The sequence below is a fragment of the Hyperolius riggenbachi genome, chromosome 4 (assembly GCF_040937935.1).
Source record: "Hyperolius riggenbachi isolate aHypRig1 chromosome 4, aHypRig1.pri, whole genome shotgun sequence".
Taxonomy (NCBI): Eukaryota; Metazoa; Chordata; class Amphibia; order Anura; family Hyperoliidae; genus Hyperolius; species Hyperolius riggenbachi.
In genome coordinates this window covers 100588022-100599348 of record NC_090649.1, presented here as the reverse complement: position 1 = coordinate 100599348, position 11327 = coordinate 100588022, and the positions used below count along the sequence as shown (strand labels likewise).

Here is an 11327-nt window from a genome sequence, read left to right as displayed (position 1 = left end):
TCTTGGATATTATCTTGCCATATGTGAATATAGCCATGTGTGTGTATATATATGCAAATTAGCCATGTGTTATAATACGGTATAGATAGACGGCGCTATTACGCATTTTTTATGCGGCTCCCTGGCTGTTTGTGTAGAGAGGTGCCCTGATTGGTCGGCGGTTTGGGCCTCCCAGATTCCAGCTGGTGACGTCAGCCGGCATCACGCCGACAGCGTCCCCATTGTTTCCGCCTCCGCACGCTATGACGGCGCCAGATGGCGCCGCCTATTGCGTGTCGTCATGCAGGGCTTCCACTAGGTCCGCAATATGCGGAGGAGGTGGTGCCCGTGCGTTAAGAGGCGGACCAAGGAGGTCTCGAGCCGTTGGCCAGGAGGGACACACGAGATGGGAGGTTCTTGGACACTATGTCCTATCAGGCTAGCAGCAATGGTGTTTCCCATCAGGTCCGCGATTTTAGGACTATTCTGATTGGTGTAAGTGTATTTCAAATTTATTGGCTGCTACCACCCATGTTTAGTATAAAGGTCAGGTATGTTTGTGATGTTATTGTCATACCCAGCTAAGCTTGATAAAGAGGCGTGTAGCCTTGAAACGTTGCACTACGTTTGCTGGAACATATGCATACTTTTTAATGCAATAAAAAAGAGCAGAAGATATTGATGGTGCCGGCCTCTTGTTCCAGGTGTGGGCTGTAGGTGACCACCAGTGGGACACGGCTCGCTTCCTGGTTCTGCTTATAGTCCAGGAGCTGAGTCCTAGGGATGTCCTAAGCTAGCGGCAGTACATTATATACTCCGCACTGGGCTCCATCTGGCTTCACTTACTTCTTGTCGGGGGAAGTTTAAACAGTAGAGCGCCCTCTACTTTTTAAACATCCCCCAACAGGAAGTAAAGTGAAGCTGAAGCCCAGAACGGAAAATAAACAGCGGAGACTGGGGGACTGGCGCCAGCCGCATCAGGTAATGTATGCTGGGGGCAGCAGCAGCTTCACAGATTGTGAATTTATTTCATAGTGAAATCAATTCAAAATCTGTTTGCAGTGCAGGCAGCCAATAGATCCGTCTTTGATCAGATTCGATCACAGAGGGATCTATCTGGTGGCAATTGAATTGACCAGTGTATGGCTGTCTTTAAGTGGTTAAGACCACATCCAGAAATAAATGAAATTGTTGGTGTCACATATCCAACAAGCATGTGGGTTAAGCCCCCCCCCCCCCTTTTTTGCTCTGTATTTGCCTTGTGAGCTCCTCATAGGATGGTTATTAGCCTGAATTAGCGACTACCAGTTTTTTGCTGTGCAGAGACACTGGGAATATGCTGGTGGTCCCTCACCCTTCTCCTCTCCCAATGTCAGACAGCACCCTACAAATTTAGAGCTTCGTGGCCCTGTGGGTGACCTCAGGTAAATTTGCTCCGAGGCTTTTTATCGGTTATCAGGCTTGTCCAATAGTGGATGCCTTCATTGTATGTGTAGGATGCAGATGCATCCACCATTAGCATATATGGACCCCGCTAGGAGTTTGGCGTTGATGCCGGCAGAGGGACTGAACCCACTTGCCCATTAGATATGTGACACAAACAATCTTGTTTATCTTGGGATGTTGTGTTAGCAGCTATTTGTGAGTTTTGAGCCCATGTCCCTTTAAATTTTACTCTGTATTTGCCCAGCCCTGTGAGCTCCTCATATATTAGCCTGATTGAGCGACTACCAATTTTTTGCTGTATGTTATGCATAGGATCCATTTATACTTCATGCTTAAAATGAACCCAGAGATGAGGCCTCATTCACACCTAAAAACAAAAGCGCAATCGTTTTTGCGGTTTTGTGTGCTGGGTTTTTTTTCTCCTCCCGCCACTCCACTGCGTGCTGTTTTTTTGAAAAAGCGCTTTGCCAGAGTGGTTTTGAGATTCCCTCTCTGGCGCAAGTCAGGAAGTGAACTCTTTGACCTGGAAAATGTATTACAATGTATTCTAAATAAAAGCCAACGCAATCAACGCATAAAGCGGTTTTGTGAGCGTTTAGCACTCTTCCTATACCTTCCATTATAGCAAAAACGCCCCAACAATGGTACAGGCACTGCTTTGCAGAACGCACAGCGCACTAACCGCGCTGATATGAACCTTCTCATAAAGATTCTTTGCACAAGGGTTTTATGGGTGATTTATAAAATCGCCTGCGCTTGAAAAAAGGCAGAAAAGGCCCCTAGTGTGAACGAGCCCTTAGTGCAGGGATGTCAAACCGGTCCTACGAGGGCTGAGATTCTCACACATTTCTGACACAGCTCAAATGAATTGATGGGTCTGAAGCAGGAAAGGTGTGGTCCATCAGGTAGAGCACATTCCTCTCTTTCTCAGTCCATCCTAAACACTGGCATGGATCTGGCCCTCCAGGCCTGGAGTTCGACACATGTGCCTTAGAGTGATAACCATTTCGTTAACCTTTTGAGCAATACCAGTTGCCTGGCTGTCCTGATGTTCCTCTGCCTCCAATACTTTTAGCCATAGACCCTGAACAAGCATGAAGCAGAGCAGATGTTTCTGACATTATTGTGAGAACTGACAAAATTAGCTGCATGCTTGTTTCTGGTGTAATTCAAATACTACTGAAGCCAAATAGATCAGCAGGGCTGCCAGGTAACTGGTATTGTTTAAAAGAAAATAAATATGGCAGCCTCCGTATCCCTTTCAGTTTAGGTGTACTTTAAATGAAGTACCTAGCCCTTACATTCACAGCACGTGGTATGCGTACCCCCAGTGGGACATATTTGGGGGAAGAAAGGGACCTATCAGTCTAAATATTACAAACAATCCTACCTAATAAAACCTCACTGTCCTTGCATCCCCTGTCCCTGTGTCCGTGCTTTTTTGCCAGCGCGCATGTGCGGCACATGGACGTTACAAACGGGAGGACGAGGGCAGGGGGGCGGCCTTGGGCATGCATGGGCGGATGCCCTTGGGAAGGAGGTCCCGTCCCAGTCGGGCTAAATAACGTGCGTGCATACATACTGTACATACATACATACTATAAACAAACCCAAAAAGCGTTTATTTTGTTACTTGAAAGCATAAGAGAATGTTTGAAAAATATTTGTATGCAAATTTGGAGTACACTTAAAAAATGTGTTAGTCCGTGTGAAGCATAATGTAATATGTTCCCAGATTACAGATCCAAAATAGTAATTATAATCAACAGTGCAGGGAAAATTGAAGGACTGGAGTTTTTACATCTGAAACATTAAAGTGAACCTGAACTGAGTAAATGTATTACAAATAAACACATGATGTAGCTGCAAATGAATGTTGCATACTTACCTCCCATCAGTTATTCTCAGAAGCTCCCCATTTTCTTCTAACAACATTTCCTTCCATCTCTGACAAGATTTTGTCAGAACTGAAATATCAGTTGCTGTCAGTTATAACTGAAAGGACAACTGATGAGCAAGGTAATGTCTGTTTATCTTGGGCTCAAGTGGGTGATATTACAGTTTAACAGTGTGCTGACCAGGAAGCTGTTAGGGGGTAATGGCCATTTTCAAAATGGAAGACGGAGAATTCCATTGATCACAGTGGACAAAAAGGACACAGGACTGGGGCGTAGCAATCACCCCTGGGGCCCTTCTCCTCTCTCTACCAAGTGCAGCCAATTAGCAAAGAAACCTTCCAATTTGCTAACAAAAACTGTCTACAGTAGCATGTGTAGTTTTTTCCTGCTCCAGAGGCTGCCTCACAGCAGAACACTCTCTGCTGCCATTCACTGGCTCCCAATCCTGTGTGGTTTGGGGACCAAGTGGGCCCCCACGCTATCATTATTGCAGAGGGGGCCCTGTTAAGTCTAGTTACGCAGATTGATGAGTAGACTACACGGGAGGGGGGGGGGGGGGGGTGTGTGTGTGTGTGTGTGTGTGTGTGTGTGTGTGTGTGTGTGTGTGTGTGTGTGTGTGTGTGTGTGTGTGTGTGTGTGTGTGTGTGTGTGTGTGTGTGTGTGTGTGTGTGTGTGTGTGTGTGTGTGTGTGTGTGTGTGTGTGTGTGTGTGTGTGTGTGTGTGTGTGTGTGTGTGTGTGTGTGTGTGTGTGTGTGTGTGTGTGTGTGTGTGTGTGTGTGTGTGTGTGTGTGTGTGTGTGTGTGTGTGTGTGTGTGTGTGTGTGTGTGTGTGTGTGTTCGTTCATTTTCACGTCAGTTCAGGTTTGCTTTAAGCAAAATGGCAACTCAAATCACTAAGAAGGAAAATAACTTCAACTGTAAATCTCTCACTGTGAATGTACACCAATAAAGTGACCCCTGACTTGTGGAAACTGGCATTCCCTGGGACCCATCTGACATCCCGTGTTACCACACAAGAGATAGTGTCCCAGCAGGTTACACCACAGGGCAAAGACATCCTTTGGATTCCCACACTTCTTGCCTAATTACTCAGCGCAGCAGATGAAAACTTTCAAACAGGAAGCTGTTTACAGATAACACTTGTGACTTCTCCAGTTGGAGAGCTGAAGGCATCTTGTTCAATTAAGATCTGTCAGGCTTTTGTAAACAGCAGCAATGAGGTTCTTCAGCACGGCAAGTCAGAGGACAGTTCCAGCCCTGAGCCTCGGGGGAAATACAAGGTAAGGAAAGTTTTCACTGACTTCAGTTCTGATGATCTTTAGTAATAGTGTTATTTCACGATAACTGGCAGCAGTGTCAACTTTAATGATGCCATTTATTGGCGATCAGACCAGACTATATAACTGCTAGTGTTTGAGATCTCAGGTTCTGTGGGTGTAATACAAAAGCTGAAATTTTTTATGTGAGTGACAAGACATCTGAGTCTTTTAAAGCACACTTGAAGTGAGAGGGATATGGAGGCTGCCATACTTAATTCCTTTTAAACAATGGAAACAGTCTGACTGTCCTGCTGATCCTCTCTACGCCTAAAGCCCCATCTACACGATACGATTCTTTGTGCGATTCCATTAAGATTCTATTTACGGTACAATTAAATCTGACATGTCCGATCGGGATTCAATTCAATTCGATTTGCCATTGTTTTGCAATGGCAAATCGAATTGAATTGAAGCGAATCCCGATCGGACATGTCAGATTTAATCGGAACGTAAGTAGAATCGTAATCGAATCGCACAAAGAATCGTATGGTGTAGATTGGGCTTAAAGGGGAACTGAAGAGAGAGGTATATGGAGGCTGCCATGTTTATTTCCTTTTAAGCAATACCAGATGCCTGGCAGCCCTGCTGATCCTCTGCCTCTAATACTATTAGCCATAGCCCCTGAACAAGCATGCAGCAGATCAGGTGTTTCAGACTTTAAAGTCAGATCTGACAAGACTAGCTGCATGCTTGTTTCTGGTGTTATTCAGATACTACTGCAGAGAAATAGACCAGCAGGACTGCCAGGCAACTGGTATTGATTAAAAGGAAATAAATATGGCAGCCTCCGTATACCTCTTACTTCAGTTCCCCTTTAATACCTTTAAAGGGGAACTGAAGAGAGAGGTATATGGAGGCTGTCATGTTTATTTCCTTTTAATCAATACCAGTTGCCTGGCCGCTCTGCTGGTCTATTTCTCTGCAGTAGTATCTGATTAAAACCAGAAACAAGCATGCAGCTAGTCTTGTCAGATCAGACTTATAAGTCTGAACCACTGAAACGCCTGATCTGCTGCATGCTTGTTCAGGGGCTATGGCTAATAGTATTAGAGGCAGAGGATCAGCAGGGCTGCCAGGCAACTGGTATTGTCTAAAAGGAAATAAACATGACAGCCTCCATATACCTCTCTCTTCAGTTCCCCTTTAAGGCATCGACCATGAACAAACAAGCAGATTAGATGTTTGACTTAAAGAGAATATCCAAGCAAATAAAAAAGAAAAAAATCTACTTACCCAGGGCGCCCTGCCTCTGGACAACGTGGACTCGATTGACAGCGGCGCTTGCGCAGGTGCAGTAGTTGTCAGCCTCAGCACCGCCTGGGGAACCCGGGCCGGCGGCTGAGAGCGGAGCTGCTGCGTGGGACATGTCGGCTGCAAGGGGCTGGAGGAAGCCCCAGGGTAAGTAGATGTTTTTATTTTCTCTGGCATTCCCTTTAAGTTTGACTTTATTTGCATGCTTGATTCAGACACTACCAATGCATGATAGATCAGCAGGAGTGCCAGGCAACTGGTATTGTGGGTTGGATATTATTGCTGTGGTGAATATTCTCTGGTGGTCGGTGGGACTGCAAAGTCCACAATTTCTAGATCTCTGTAGATTGCAAAGGGTCCATACTGGACATGGTTCTGTTGGTTTCTGTGGTTTCTAACAGCCATTTTGGAGACGAAAATGTATTGAACTGATATTGGCAGTGTAGCAAAGTCACATGGTACTTGTACTAGCCCAGGTGATGCATACTGAAAGGTGGTGATGGAACACTCAGCTTTAGTAACTCTTTCTTCTGATAACAATTCTCAGTGTTTGGAGCTATTACTCTGTATTATTAGGATAAGTCTGGCTGCATTGTTGGTCTCTGATTTGTTCCTAGACTCGTTATGTATGAGCGGATCTCAATGAGTTTGATACATTCTACTGCAAGTGTGGAAAATAGCTCTTTGAGGAAATCCATCCTGGTCAATATCGACTTCCCAAGCTCTGTTAGGGGCCAGGGCTCATATGACGTTAGGTACATCTACAGACATCCCAAGATGTCTATCTTCAACTATTAAAGCTCAGATCAAATTATACTAACTCAACGTCACTAATCACAAGTTTTCTCCTAGGAGATAATTTTTCATCCTCTGCTTCAAATAACGTTTCAGCACTCTGCAATTGAAAAAGTACCAAGTAGGTGAAAAAAAGTATCGTCCAAATTATTCCGAGTATTTTCTTGCTTGCTGTTGACTAAAGGCTCATGCACACATCAGACCATAGTCTTTGGAAAATGAAAGATCACAGACCAATTTTACCCCCTTCCATGTAGTATGAGAGCATACTCTACACAGTCTATTCTATTGAGCTGAACTCCCCATCAGACAGAAATCTTTGCAAGATGTCGCACACAAAGATGCTGTAGAGATTCAAAAGATCAGTATCTGCAAAAGATCTGTTCCTGCAAAAGATCCATTCCTGCAAAATGTATGCATAGTCTATGATATCTGCAGATCATCATACACACCTTGTTTAACAGACATTCATCTGCAGATCAGATCCACCAGGATGGATTTTCAGATCTGCAGATGATTGTCAGTTAAACAAGGTGTGTATGATGATCTGCAGATCTCATAGACTATGAATGCAATTTGCAGGAACGGATCTTTGGCAGGGACAGATCTTTTGCAGATACTGATCTTTTGTGTCTGTACAGCATCTGTGTGTGCAGCATCTTGCAAAGATTTTTTTCTGATGGGGAGTTCAGCTCCATAGAAAAGACTGTGTAGAGTATGGCTCTCATACTACATGAAGGATGGTAAGATTGGTCTGTGATCTTTCATTTTCCAAAGACTATAGTCTGATGTGTGTATGAGCCTTTAGAAGGCACTTTACTGATAAGATGTGAAAATATCCCCTAGGAGAAAACTTGGAGGGAAATGAATTGGATAGGGTCCAATTTGTTCTAGAACTGGATCCATTGAGAATATTGGGATCTGTTGTTGGACCACCCTAAACGTGACCACACAGTACGTCTGATTAAACAACAAAGCTAGATTCTGCATATATTTCTGGAAAAAGTAAATCCTGTACAGTAGTGGCATAGTGGATACAAATCTTGCCTTGCATTGCTGGGTCCTTATTTCAAATTTGGACCAGGATGCTAGGAGTTTGTATGTTGTACCTTTTTTTGCACGGGGGAACTATTGTTTCCTCCCACATTGCAAGATCATACTGATGATCTTATTAGTTCCCCCAAAACGTTGGCTTTAGACTGCATTAGGGACTGTTCATGGCCTGGCTATGGACAGTGTAAAGCTGAAATGCATAAAGGTGAAATGGGACCCTAGGCAAGATAGTTGTTTTTGCTTGCTGCTAATGGTCATCTAGCTTTTTCTAGCTAGATTTGTTAGCAGCTAGCATCCACCAGGCCCCTAGACTCATTCCAGGCCCTAGGCCACTGCCTTGGATTTCCTTGTGGATGAGGTGGCTCTGGTGTAAAGTGCTGCAGAAGATGTTAGCACTATATAGATACAGTACATGATAATAATGTAGTGACACACAAACAGGGCAATGATAAAGTACAGAAGAGCAGTACCTAAATATGGTAAGTTGGATCATCTTCATTGAAAGCTAAAGACAATGATTTGCCATAACCTCTTATTTCAGTACGATGGTCTCCCAGTTGTACTGGTAGATATTTTCATCTTTGTGTCAGTCCAGCTACAACTCTCCACATATATTATTGTACAACTTTAAAGACTGAATTTAACTGAAATCTAATGATGTGTATGATGGTGGCAAATGCAATGTTGCTGTTAAATTTACACCAGGTTGTAGAACAGTGACTGGATACATTATATTTTTTATGAGAATATAAACAAATAATAAGGCTAGGCACACACGTTGCAATCTCTTCTTTCAATCTGTCTAGCTTTCAGTTTGTAAGATATTTTCTTTATTTTCAAATTTTCAATCAAACTAAAAGATGTGCTTTCTTCTTAAAGGTGATAGTTTGTACTCCTGAATTGTAATTTCAGTTGGCTTAAAATGGTTTTCTAGGCACTTTACCAAAAAATTACAATATTAAGCATTAAACCCCTAGTTCAGCCTCATGTAATTAATACTGTATTTTCTGAGATATATTGTAGTTGGAAATGAGATGCAGTGCTGGCCACAAAGAGCAAGCCTCTAAGGTGCAGAAGAGAGGGGAGGGGTGGGGTCAAGTGATCAACTCTATGCTGAGAAGGTAAAATGTGTGTGCCCTGAGGCGCCCAATAAGATAGCAGGCAGTGGAGCAGCCCCCAATGCAAATTGCAGCTATTCATAGCCACAATTTGCAATAGTCTGCTATTTTAATTTCGATCCATTGCTGATAATCAGAACGTTTATCACTGCACCTATGGCAGTGCACTTTATTCCACTGTGTCATGTGTGCCCTTTTTTCCTGCTTCGGTACTTGTATGTGTATGTGCTTGTGGGTCCATGTGTGTGAGTGTTAATAGGTTCACCCTATCTGTAACTAAAGTTCATAAATCAAAGGTCAGCTTTGTTCTGTTTGTTTTTGAATTTTTGTTTAAAGAATAGTAGTCTCCATTTTTTTTAATGCATACTATTGTGAATTGGCAGTAATTGATCTTACACTTGGCTACATTTAGTAGCTCCTTATTGCAGTTACAGTGGGAGTTCCCTCCCCAGCATACAGTGGATCACCTGACTCAGACCACCTCCTCCCACTGCATTACTATCCCTGCTCTGTGTCTAAAGATGCATTTGTACTTTCTCCTACCCTCAGAGTGTCCCATATGCAATTAACTTTTCTCCTAAGTTTTCTCCTAGGCGATATGTTCACACCATGTCAATAAAATGCCTTTTCAACTACCAGCAACAAGAAAATGCTCAAAATAATATTGATAGTACATTTTCATTTTTTTTGTATACTTTTGCAAAGTGCAAAGTGCTGAAAAGTTATTTTAAAGAGAAGTTGAAAATATATTACCTAGGAAAGTACTCAAGAGAAAAAGTTAATTACATATGGGCCAGTGTGTTTATAAAAGCCATGTGTAGGTCTCATCACCCTGCCTTCCATTTCTCACTTCACTCTTGTGTTTATAAACATTTTAGGGAGGTTGTTGGTAGCAAAAAGCAAGGAGGGACAAGACAGGAATAATGATGAGACTCTGCAGCACTGTCGTATTGCTGTGCTGGCCACAAAGAGTTCAGAAGCAAAATGGTGGTGGTGCAGTGTCTGTTCTGTGTAACAGTGGAAGACTGGCCGGACTGCTCTCCCAGCTCCTCCCTGACTACCTCCTGTGCATTATGTTGGGATAAGGGGAGGAGTTTGGACAAATAGGACACTCACACAGGAAGTCAGTTTGCAAACCATGTAAGCCAGATAATAAAACCATACCAACAAAAAAGTTTATATGCAATGCTGTTCAAAAGTTTCAAAACTATACCCTACGAATCATGACATTTTCTGCAATCCCCCTAATTAAAAAGAAAAAAAGAACTAGAGCGTTATCTATTGATAATTTGGGATTTTTAAAGGAATGTGTGAATTCTGCTATTGCTTCCTTTTTACTTGTCTTTCTGATCTGCTACAGCGCTTTCAGTTACTCCTTCGTTACCCCCCTATAGTCAGCACACTATAAAGAATTCATTCACAAACGCCATTTTTTCATTTTTGAAAACAAACCAGTTCTTTTTTCCATTACTAATTTTCCTAAGGAAGGAATTAACAAGCCAATGATTTATAGACTGAACATGAAATTTAACACAGCGTAACCGCTTTCTAGTAGGTAAATACATTTATTTACACAGATTTGTACGTCAGGCAAAATCGAGGGACATTACAAGTGGGAAGCGGTCAGAGAGATCTGCTTCCAAAACAGGGAGCGTTATGAGTAATGGAACATTGGAGAATGGATTTTTTTTTTAAAAATTTTTAAGCAAATTCTCACCTAAATGACTTGGGAAGTTTTGCCTATTTCAATATACAGATTTTAATTAAAACAATCAAATCTGATATACAAACATGATACTCAGTAATATACTGTAATGTACAGTATATACTTAAATATTTAAGTATACAGTAAATTGAGCCTCCATTTTCACTTGAGAAAATAGGTGAATATGGTGGTCTAAAAGACTAACTGACTATAGCTTAATAAATAAGATTGCTTCATTTTAACAATAGGACTGTACTTATATTTAGTCAGTGTTTGCCCATTGAAAAATCGTTCCTCTCCCCAATATACGTTTTTAAATGTATCACAGGCGACAACATCCTTACTGCTGGCAGGTGAATCACTGCAGAATGTTTGTTTACTACATTTTCTGAAGTCAGTAGAAACAACACCACCAACACCTGGGGCCAAATGCAACTCACTTTTTTTCTCCTAAGTTTTCTCCTAGGAGATAGTTTTCATCTTCTGTTTATATCAACTTTTTAGTACTCTGCAAATAAAAAAGTACTAAAAAGTAGGCAAAGGGTGGAGCTGTATACCAATATACAGCAATATATAGCTATAGGAAGTGTTTTTGATGCTGATGCCAGGATAATTAACATAACATTGGGTATCCTGAATATTTTTCTACTTTCTACATTATGTCACTATGGTGCCTCTTTAAGTTACATAACATTTTCTTTGATTTACGGTTTGCTGTTGAAGTGGTTGTTAGCACCATGTTTACATACCTCCCAACTTTTTGA

At 42.2% G+C, this 11327-nt stretch overlaps 1 protein-coding gene across 2 annotated transcripts in view; it reads left to right on the top strand.

The window, feature by feature from the left end:
- The first annotated feature begins 4529 nt into the window (after window positions 1-4529).
- COLEC11 (collectin subfamily member 11) overlaps window positions 4530-11327 on the top strand; it is a 66780-nt gene continuing 59982 nt past the window's right edge. For both annotated transcript variants that reach the window (XM_068280339.1, XM_068280338.1), the window contains exon 1: window positions 4530-4602. The gene's annotated coding sequence lies outside the window, so the exon portion shown is untranslated. The remainder of the gene's footprint in view (window positions 4603-11327) is intronic.